Source organism: Rhineura floridana, chromosome 7 (assembly GCF_030035675.1).
Source record: "Rhineura floridana isolate rRhiFlo1 chromosome 7, rRhiFlo1.hap2, whole genome shotgun sequence".
NCBI lineage: Eukaryota > Metazoa > Chordata > Lepidosauria > Squamata > Rhineuridae > Rhineura > Rhineura floridana.
Window position 1 is genome coordinate 145,131,694 of NC_084486.1, and position 11,841 is coordinate 145,143,534.

General features: G+C 47.8%; 1 pseudogene; it reads right to left on the minus strand.

The window, feature by feature from the left end:
• Positions 1–1,774: 1,774 nt before the first annotated feature.
• Positions 1,775–11,334, minus strand: LOC133388563 (splicing factor YJU2-like; annotated as a pseudogene).
• Positions 11,335–11,841: the final 507 nt, after the last annotated feature.

The window sequence follows — 11,841 nt, forward strand, 5'->3', positions numbered from 1 at the left end:
GATACCACTTTAAACAGTCATGGCTTCCCCCCCCCCAAAGAATTCTGGGAACTATGTCATTTGTGAAGGGTGCTAAGAGTTGTTAGGAGACCCCTTATTCCCCTCACAGAGCTGCAGATCCCAGAGTTCCCTGGGAAGCGGGATTAATTACTAAAGCACTCTGAGAATTGTAGCTCTGTGAGGGGAGTAGGAGTCTCCTAAAAACTCCCAGAACCCTTAACTACAGTTCCCAGAATTCTTTGGGGGAGAGCACGGCTCTTTAGAGTGGTATGATACTGTTTTAAACGTATAGTGGAGATGAGGTCTTCTTCCCACAGCATATAGCAAAACTATGAAATTCATCACCACACGATGTAGCGAGGGCTGCTGACTTGGCTAGCTTTAACGGGAGGTTAGATAGATGATAAGGCTCTCAGTGGCTACTAGCCACGATGGCTATGTACTACCTCCAGTATTGGGACAGTATGTCTCTGAATACCAGTTGCTGGCAACTGCAAGCAGGGAGAGGGTTGTTGCACTCATGTTCTGCTTGTGGGCTTCCCATTGGGGCTTCTGGTTGGCCACTATGAGAACAGGACGCTGGACTAGGTGGGTCACTGGCCTGATCCAGTAAGGCTCTTCTGACGTTCTCAGAAATTGTTATAACTTCAGTTTCTCTGCTTCTGCTGCTAATATTCACAGAAGGAGGAGGGGACACAATGGACAACGCATCCACTAGCACAGAGCTTGGAAAAGTTACTTTTTTGAACTACAACTCCCATCAGCCCCAGCCGGCATGGCCACTGGATTGGGCTGATGGGAATTGTAGTTCGAAAAAGTAACTTTTCCAAGCTCTGCACTAGCAGCCAGTTCAAACCCCAGAAGCTTTTAATGGGATATCTGGACACAGGCCAGGTGCCCGTCGCTTGACCCTGAATCCCTGTAAGCAGCCATGAATTTCTCAAAGGAGACATACCGTCAGGCCAACGAGATTACCTGGAAACTGAAACCAAAACTGAAACCATAAGAACAGAAGAAGAGCCTGCTGGATCAGGCCATTGGCCCCTCTAGTCCAGCATCCTGGACTACTAGTTGCCCACTGGAAACCACAAGCAGGACTTGAGTGCAAAGAGCCCTCTCTCCTCCTGCGGTTTCCAGCAACTGGTATTCAGAAGCATACTGCCTTCGAATTCAGAGACAGAACATAGCCATCATGGCTCCATGAACTTGTCTAATCCTCTCTGAAAGCCATCCAAGTTGGTGGCCATCAGCCTCTCTTGTGGGAGCAAGTTCCCTAGTAACTATGCGCTGTAGCAAGAAGCTTTTGTAGCAATAAACTTTTGGGAGAGCACTTTGAAAACTCTCCCCTCTTTCATTTACCTAGGAACTGAACCATCTGTCTAGAAGCCTTGCCATGAATCCCAGACTACGATTTGTGGACATGGCTGTAGTTATTAGTATAGACAGTCACGGACTCTGGACATGATCGGAGGCACTGCTCTTCACTATTATTTCACAGGTTAAAGGTTTGTGCCAGAATGTTCAAAATAGGCCCTGGAACTGTTTCACAGCAAGCCCCGGGCTCAAAATTAAACTCCACAGATGAGACTCAGGCTGCCTCTTTGCTTCAAAGGGAATCCCTTCCCCCAAAGAAACAAATCCCAGTGGTGCTCTGCCAGACCCACCTGCAGATGATGTCCGTGTTCAAATGAGGAAAGAAAAACACTACCCCTTCCTCCACTTTCCTCTGTTTCTGTGTGTCAAACTTCAGATTGGAAGCTCTTTGGGGCAAGGACCTGTCCTCTTGTGCTCTTTTAAGGTCCCATGCACATTGGTGGCACTACAGGTAAAATAACAGAAAAACCTCAGTGGAGACTCTCTTGCCTAGAGATGGGAAACATGAGCCTCTCCGGATGCTGTTGGACTCCCCCAGCAGCATCAGGGACGGTGGGAGTGGTTGTCCAGCAATGTCTGGAGAGCTACAGGTTTCCCATCCCTGCTCTTGCAAGAGGGGCAGTGGCTCAGTAGTAGAGGACGTGCTTTGCAGCAAGAGAGGGGGACATGTAGCCCTCCTGATGTTGTTGGAATACAGTGCCCATCATTCCTGAACATTGGTCATGATGGCTGGGGCTGATGGGAGACGGAGTCCAACAACATCTGGAAGGCTAAATGTAGTCCTGACATAGAAGGTCCCGAGTTTAATTCCCTGCACCTCTACCCAAAAAGGCCTCAGATAATGAGGCTAAAAAGACTCTGCCTGAGATAATGATGGTTGGTGGCTCCATGTCAATAGGGCAGTGGAATCCACTCCGGGTTTTAGCGCAAGCTTTCAAGGAGCTGTCCAAGGTGCTTCAGCACCAGCCTCCACTGAGGAAGCACACTTGCTGTGCACCTTGGACAGCTCCTTGAAAGCTTGGGCTAAAACCCAGAGCAGATTTCACTGCCCCAGTGACATGGAGCCACCAGGCGTCGCTAGCCGGAGACCATGAAGAGCTACTGCCAGCCACAGTACAGCAGCCTTCGCCAACCTGGCGCCCTCCAGCTGTTGTGGAGAACCGCTCCCATCAATATTGGGTTGTAGCTGAAAACAGCTGGAGGGCATCAGTCTGGCAAAGGCTGTTGTAGACAATGGCAGGCCAGGCGCATCAGTGGTCTGCCCCGTGGAGTTCATGTGTCCCTCCTTTCCCACCCCCTGTGCCACACAGGAGCACACAGACATCCCATCATGCACCACCTTGCCCTTAGCTACACGCATAAGGAGGCTGCAGCAGCATTTCCTTTTTATTATTATTTTGCAAGGTTGTGCAGGCCTAGAAGCAGAGTGATTAAAAAGGGCACCTCAAGAGAGTCCTGGCTGTCCACAGAGCTTTGGCGAACCAGCCTGCGCACCAGTGAGGTCCGGGTGTGGCCCAGGGGTGAGAGGGCAGGCAGGGGCTTCGCCTCGTTCCACTCCACGTGCAAAGTAGTGTCCACAGCCACTGCAGGGAGAGCAGAGAGTGAGATCAGCCTCTGGGGAACAAGAAGGAGCGAGCAAAAGCGGGTGGGTCCCTTTTGCCAACCCCAACCCCCCAAAGCAGCCTTCTGAATCTGGCCTCTCCCTCACATTTGCTTACGGAACCCACAGTCACAAAACTGTGGCAATTGGCATGAGCTCAGGCAGCTTTCAAAGAGGGCTTTGTGGCGAACAGAGGTGGCCCTATGCCATGTCCAGGGTCAGAGGCACATACCACTGAATGCCAGCTGCGGGCAAAGAGGGCAGTTGTCTTTGTACCCTGCCTGAGAGCTTCCCAGGGGCATCTGGTTGCCTTTGATTTTAAGTATTTGTTGCATTTTTATTCCACTTATCCTCCAAGGAGTCCAGAGTGGCATACATGTGTGTGTGTGTGTGTGTGTGTGTTTATGTACAGCTCACTAACATAACTTCACCACAACGTACAGCAACATAAAAACATTTCAAGGCAATACAAAGCAATAATTAAAACAGTCTTTATTCTCACAACAACCCTTTGAATTAGGCTTGGCCAAGAGAGGACAACTGACCGAAGATCACCCTCTTGGCTGAGGGAAGAGATTTGAACTCAGAGCTACCTAGCCTTTATCCAACTCTCTCTAATCACCACTATCCCACACTGATACCAGTTCTGACAAAAAGCAGGCCTTGTAAAGACTGAACCAACAGTGGTGTCTGTTTCTTCTGCCTCCCATCCCCAGGCACATGTGTACATGGCCCTCGCATGCACCTCCTGTAGCCCAAGGGCCACTTTCCCTTCTGAGCAACTTTCCAGGGGCCAAGTACCAGGGGTGGGCAGGGACAGAGACAACCAATGTAATTTTTTACTTTTGCACAATAGGCTTTTTTCTGCAGACACTCACACGTTTAACTCTATCCTCCATCCGAATAAACAAGAAACTTTCCCAAAGGACTCATTCAACCCAGGCAAAAATACTGGAGGAGGGTGCAGACCAGGGCCAGAAAGGGTTATGGCCTGGGGAGAGACCTCAGGCCCAAACAGAGAGGCCTGCAGAACTGCATTTGACCGCCTGGCCTCAGGTTCCCCATTTCTGTTCTACCTCTAGCGTGTTTTAAAGTGTAATTGTATTTTAACTGTTTTTAGTATGCTTTTCTTTTTGTTGTTAAACTGCTTTGTTGCTGCCCTAGGGTCCTTAGGGAGGAAAAGCGAGATATACATTCAATAAATGATAATACATTATCTATCTATCTATCTATCTTTCTATCTATCTATCTATCTGTGACCTGAGAGAGCCAGTGTGGTGTAGTGGTTAGAGTGTTGGACTATGACCTGGGAGACCAGGGTTTGAATCTCCACACAGCCATGAAGCTCACTGGGTGACCTTGGGCCAGTCACTGCCTCTCAGCCTCAGAGGGAGGCAATGGTAAACCCTCTGAATACCACTTACCATGAAAACCCTATTCGTAGGATTGCCCTAAGTCGGAATCGGCTTGAAGGCAGTCCATATCAGTGACTAACAAATCAGATATTATTTATTTATTTGTTAAAGTATTTATAAGTCACGCTTTTCATGGAAGTACATCAAGGCAGCTTACAACATAAAAAGACCCAATAAAATTTAAAAACAAATTTAAAAAATCATTGTTTATTTATTATTTATTTAATTAATTAATTTGTATCCCGCCCTTCCTACCAGCAGGAGCCCAGGGCTGCAAACAAAGCACTAAAACACTTGAAAACATCATAAAAACAGATCTTAAAATACATTAAAACAAAACAGCATTAAAAACATTAAAAAAACAACCTTAAAAAAGGGTTAAAAACATTATTAAAAAACATATTAAACAATTCTGACACAGATGCAGACTGGGATAGGTCTCAAAAGGCTTGTTGAAAGAGGAAAGTCTTCAAAGGGCACCGAAAAGATAGCAGAGCCTGCCTAATATTAAAAGCGAGGGAATTCCACAGGATTAGGTACTGCCACGCTAAATAATAAAAGAATCAATAAATACTGCATTGGTTGCGGGGGGGGGGGAGGCATCATGTTAAAAGGCCTGTCTAAAAAGTTCCATTTTCAAGTGACATCTAAAATGAAGGAGGGATGACTCCTGCCAAACCTCTATTGGCAGGGAGTTCCACAGGACAGGGCCTGCCACACTCAAGGCTCGGTCCCTGATGGAGGACAACTAAACCTCAGAGATATGAGGAACCACCAGAAGTACCCCATCAGAAGATCTCAGTGATTGAGATGGAGCGTATTAAATCCTTCTAGCAAAACATTTTGGCTTCCGCTGTCCTCAGTTGCTCTGATGTGAAGCCGAAACATTTTGCTAAAAGAACTGAATATCTCGCTTGTCACACAGCAATAAATGTAGGGTTTCAGAGTGATATCCCAGTAAGACATGTGCAGAGTGGACCCGCTGAAATTAAACTGGCAAGCTGCTTGTAGGGAAGGACTGCAGGTCAGTGCTTTTGACGCAGAAGGTCCCCGGTTGCAACTCTGGTATCTCCAGCCGGGACTGGGGAAGTCCCCTGTCCGAACCCTGAAGAGCTACTGCCAATCATGTAGGCCACAGGTGGGGAATCTGTGGCCCTCCGGATATTTGGTGGACTGCAACGCCCATCATCCCTGACCATTGGCCATGCTGGCTGGAGGAGATTGGAAATTGGAGCCCAACAACATCTGGAGGGCCACAGGCTCCCCACTTGTGCTTTAGACAGCACGGGGCAAGATAGACCAAGTATCGGACTTGATAACAGGTAGCTTCCCATGCGCTTAACACCATTGATTCCAAAGGGTCTGCTCTGACGAACGTCAGATATCACTGTTAGTGATTAACTGCATCCTTCCACAATCCAGAGCAAATGTGTCTGAAGTGCTGTGTGTACACACACACACACACACAAAATAAACACAAAATACACACACACACACACACACACACAATACACACACACACAAAGTTCCTCTTTCTCTCCCCCCCCCCAATTCGAAGCTTGATCTGAAGCTGCTGCTGGGAACAGAGGGAGGGGGATGCGGCAGCCTACAGGATGCTTTCACCTGCCCAGGAAAGCAGAAATTAAGTTTCTTGCTGGTGCTCCTCGTATGTTGTTCCTGGGGCTTTCCGAAGAAGCCCTGTAGAGAGGGGCTGGCTCCAGCATGGGGCTGTATGCCAGGAATGCATTCAGTCTTTAGGGTCTGTTACAGGAGCTTGTCAAGACACATGTCAAGAGGCTGGGACTCATACATAAAGCCAGGAAAAGTCATTCCCACCCACCTCTCCAAAGCGAGCAAAAGGCCACGCGCGCATACACACGCCTCCTGCCTCTACACCGCTCCAAGGTTTCCCCTAGGCATCACTGCCACTATGTATCTTCAGAAGAATCAGATGGTAATGTTCCTCCTGGACTGTTCCAGTGCAAGTTGCAGAGGGTGCCTCTTTGGCACTTCCTGAATTCAGAGAAACAGCATGTGAGGGGGAAGGCTAGGCTGAATCCTTCTCTCCAACATGTTTTTTGTGTTCAGGGAGTGCTGGGTTGCCCTGCTCCATGCCTGAAATAATAGTCCATTCAAAGCCATCACAGACCCCTGTGGCACCTTAAAGACTAATATATTAATGATGGCATAAGCTTTCATGGATTCAGGCCAACTTCGTCAGACGCATGAAGTGAAATCTTAGTTGGCAGGGTAAATAAAGAAGCAAATTGGAAGGTGGGAGTTGAATGGCAAGGGGATTCAGTCAGTGATTAACCAGAGTTGAAATATATGTTCAACAGGCACACCTTTAACCTTTTATAGTAGATGATTAAAAGGTCTCCCATTTTATTCTACTGAATATTTACACTAGCTGAAAAAGTTCCTAATAACTGCAGGAATTTCTGATACCCCCTCCCTTAGCAAAAGAATCAACACAGGAGGTCCAGATTTCCTCTTTCCCACATTTTGGTTATGATTCTGTTCCTGGCTACCAGGTTTATATTATACGTTTGTCACATTTGCGACTTGCCATTGCAAGGGATATGTGCAGGGGTGTATTTCATTTTATCCTCACAAAAGCCCTGCAAGGTAGGTTAGGGTAAGAAATATGGCCTTGCTCTAAGGTGTCCATCCAGTAAGCATCCCTGCTGGGCAAGAATTTGAGCCCAGATTTCTGTGCTGTGACCATAGCCATGCAGTGGAAGGACTATGGCTGTAGGGGAAGCGGCAGAGCACCTGCCTTGCATGCGTAAGGTCCTGGCTTCAGTCCCGGGCACCTGCAGGAGATCCTTGCCTGAAAGCCTGGGAAACTGCTGCCAGTCATTGCAGACAGGGCTGAACTGGATGGACCAATGGTCTCACTCAGTATAAGGCGGCTTCCTGTGTGCCACACTGGACCTTCCATGTGGTCATAAGGAACAAAGTTGACATTGGCACTGTGGCCTAAGAATTAAAGAGATAGTGTGTGCATTCCCCTAACTGTTACAGCCATACGACAATGGAACCAATGACCTAGAGAGGTAGTGGAGGCATTCAAGAGGCAGCTGGACAGCCATCTGTCGGGAATGCTTTCATTTGGATTCCTGCATTGAGCAGGGGGTTGGACTTGATGGCCTTATAGGCCCCTTCCAACTCTACTATTATTTTCCCAGTGCCATTTCTGAATGAACTACAGCCAGAGTGCAACAACTTGAGAGGCGATCCTAGTTTCCTTTCTCCCCATCCAAGAACCATAGAATCGTGGAGTTGGAAGGGGCCTTATAAGGCCATCAAGTCCAACCCCCTGCTCAATGCAGGAATCCAGCTTAAAGCATCCCCAACAGGTGGCTGTCCAGCTGTCTCTTGAAGGACTCGGCTGCTTCTCCTGAAAGAAGGAGTGGGACTGCGGATCAATATTGCTGGGAGTCTAACAAGATGGGCCCTTCTCCGTTCCAGCACCTGATTTCTTGTAAGGGGAGAGGATCCCCAAGAGGGAAGAGGGGCTCCTTCTTTCCCTTTGGTGAGTTCTGCCAGCAAGTGAGGGCCCCTCCAGGCTGGTACATTCTGCAATACCTCATGTGTTAGTGAAGGATTTATACTGGACCATCCGCATGTCCTTCTGCTTTATTAGTTATTCTGCGATGCTTCCTTAGTGTTCTTCCTGTCTGGAGGGGCACTCTTGCACTACAGCACAACAGAAGCGGGGGGGTGGTGGTGGACCAGAACATTTGTGCTATGAGAAGTTACAGGATTGCAGCAGGAAGCTATAGCACATGCACTAATGGCACATGCACTAATCAGAAACAAAGTAGTATGTCCACCCCAAAACATTTTCAGGCACAAACAGTCAGTAGTGTAGTGGCAAATTCAAAAGTGCATGGTCCCTTCAAGATAGTCACAGCCACACCCCTCCTTTTTTTTGCTGCTGGGTTGAGAATGAGATGATTCAATGATTCTATGATCCTTGTTAATGCTTTCTCCCATAATAACAGACATCCCTAGGAGCCAATAAGCACAACAGGGGAGAGTGTTAGCTACTGAAAAGAGTCATCTCAGTGGCTGACTCATCTCCTTTCCCTCTGATTGGCTCCATTCACCAGGAAAGGACAAGGAAGCATGTTAGAAGACTCTTCTCAGTGGCTAACACACTCCCCTTTCATGCTGATTGTCTCATAGGATGCTGAAGACATAGGAACCCTGCTGGGACCCTGCTCCCAAAAAAGTAAGGGGTCTAAGACCCCCTGAGACCCTGGATGACTACACCACTGCAAACAGTATTGAAAGCTACTTCACATATAACTGTCCCAACATCATCATGGGCACAAATCACAATGAATGCATAGCAAAAAGGACATCTGGAGGGGCCCTGAGAGGGGTTTTTTTAAAAAAGAAAGAAAGGATTGTCACAGAGGATTGGAAGAGGAGAATTCCAGACTTTGGAACTTTCTGCGGAGATCAAGCAATCCTTTCCATGTGATTGTGCACTTTAAAAACACTTTCATTTTCATAGAAGACAAAGACAAGAACCTCACACACTGGTCATAATTAATCTATTCAATTTAGGGCGTTCAGACAGGTACTACCGTGCAGAGCTTTTTACTAGGATTTGTTAAATGAATACATGATGCTGTCAGCAGCTACTTGATATGATAACCCAAACAACATTCCGCCATTTTCAGAAAGTGAGGACCTCTGCCAATCTGATGCAAGGGTAAACAGCGGGCTGTGCATGTGGATGGTAACCCTTTCTGGGAATGTGTCCAAGTTATCATGGTTGGCAACCAGCAAAAGTCAGAGTGACCACTGAATCAGTCCAGCATTATGATTCATACAAGTGGGACCTGCAACAAAATGTTGCAGTGTGGAGTGCTTGCTGCTCAGGATTCCAGCTACTCCATTCTACACCCCCCCCGCCCAGTTGATTACAGCAAAATACCTGGCTAGAAGGCCTGCGTAGGCCTGCGTGTGCACTCTCCCACTCCGGAAATACACACAGAGTGGGATTCATTCCTCCCAGATTATCTAGAATTCTGTAGCAGTCAGCATCAATTGTAACAATGCTGCTAGCACACGCACGCATCTCACAGCAGAATTGCCTAAGTAGCTGGCTGTGCTGCAGTTCGTTCCACTAATAAGAATTGCCTTGCGGCTTCCTCTCTGGCTGCCTGTTGGATCCACCTGTTATCACAAGCCTGACAGCAACACTTTGGCTGGTTTCAGCCATTGCACACCAGCTCTCTGGCGGAATTCTGCACGTATTGCTGGGAGGGCAGAGAAAGGGTGCGTGCCTCTGTGCTTAACCCCATGTGCCTGCTTCTGCAACATTCATTCTTGCCGCAGTTTTTTTGAGATTTAGGGTGCTTCCAGACAGGAGTTTATTGTGGGATCAATGCCCCTGATGAACGCAACTTTTTTTTTAGTGTCCACACAACATGGGTATCAAAGATGCCAGCCCATATTCTCCCCTACTCCACCCTATTTAACCCATTTTTTCCTAGGGAAAATCTAAGACATTAAAAAGCAAGAACAATGCCAGTAACTCATTTGCAATATCTCAGCAACCCATTTGCAACATTAAGCCCCCATCTGGACACACTCTTAAAATTCTCTCCAGTGATGATGATGATGGATTAAATTTATATCCCACCCTTCCTCCCAAAGGAGCCCAGGTGAGAGTGATCTTACCTCCCAAACCCATTAGATCAGACTTGCAAACAATGCCATAAAAGTGACTAGCCGGAAAAACTTTTACTAGCCTATCCATGTCCACATATTTATTTATTCATTCATTCAATTTGTTAGACGCTCATCTGGCTGGTTACCCAGCCACTCTGAGCGACGTACAATACAGCATATAAATAATAATAATAATAATAATAATAAATAGCCACAGGCTACTCACTCCCTCAACCAGGGGTGGTCAGTCACTTTTACTGTCCTTGCTGTCAGAATATGCTCCCAAGAGGCTGAGGGAAGAGGCGCCCGCCTTTGAGCGGGAAGCCAGAGAGGTATCCACAGAGGTCTTGTCTGCACTCCCAGCACCTGGGCCCGGCGGCATGTTCCAACTGTCCGCCCCATTTGCCACTCTCAAATCCGGCTTCCTCTTGGCTGTCACCAGCCCGGAGAGTTTGGCCTTGTCGGAGAGTTTCCCGGCGCTTCTCTCCCGGCTTTCCACCTTCATCTTCTTTGCTTGCGGCTCTGAGTCCTCTCGCGGGATGTCTGCAGGCTTTGCTTTTGCAAACGATTTAGCAGGACCAGGAGGAGAGTCCTCATCTGAATCAGAGTCTTGCAGCAACTTCCTGCTCTGGACTTGTTCTAGCATAGCTTTGGTCTCCCGCTCGTCCTCCTCCAGCGCCCTCGGCCTCTGCCTCGTTCGCTTGGTGCTGCTGCAGCATGGACTCCAAGTCCACGTGGGCCTGGCGCTGGTTCAGCTCCTGCAGGTTCTCCAGGACTTCCATCTCGAGCCTGGAGTCTTTGGTCCTGTTCTCCAAAACCTTCATTGGGTCGTTCAGCTCTTCATCCTCTCTTTCTTTTTGCAGGCGCTTCTCCTCTTCCTCCAGAAGCTCCTGGGCCTGGATGTTCCGAGTGGCGCCGTGCTCCATGGCATAATCCGTGTTCTCGGGGTCTGTCTTGAAGGTGATTTCCGCAAGGCAGCGGGTGCATTTGATATAAAACCAGAAGATGGGAAGCCCCAGGTAGGATTCATTCTGGACCGTCTCCTTCCGGGCGTTGAATTTCTTTCCCTTGTAGATTTACTCACCGCAAGTCTTGCACCTCGTGTGTGAACGGTGCCATCAGCCGGACCACATACTGCCTGTCCCGAGGAAGCTGAAGCTTGGGGATCTTCGACGGATCGAAGTCTGGAGGGTAGTATTTATTTAACACTTTCCTCTCCGACATTTTGCCCCTTCTCCGACGCTCGCTGCCTGCTCCAAAACACTTCCGCGACGTGCGGCTTTGCCCCGTCCCGCCCCATCTTCTCCCATTGGCTTACACATCACTTGATCACAGAGTTACACATCACTTGATTGCATAACAGGTGTTAACAGGGAAAGCCATATTAAGAATGTCAGCTGGCTGAACCCATTCTCAGTTGTATAAGAAGCTAAGAGACTGTGATGAAGAGACTTCTGTAAATTGCTATAGATTACTATGAGTATGCGGGTTGAGAATTGAAAGCAAGGCAATACAATACAGAAAAAATATGCCCACCCATTCTAGAAATAACGTAGCAATAGGCTTTTTTTTTTTTACTAATAGCATTTTTCAGAGAGCTGAGGCTCGTCTGAAAGATTATAATTGCTTGTGACATCTTTACTCATACCACTTTGGCCTGTAAGCACACAGGGATGCAGATTTTGTCTTGCTTTAAACCCCTGCAAAGCATGTTCGACTAGGGATGGTAGCAGCAGTAGAGACTGGTGACTCCAATGT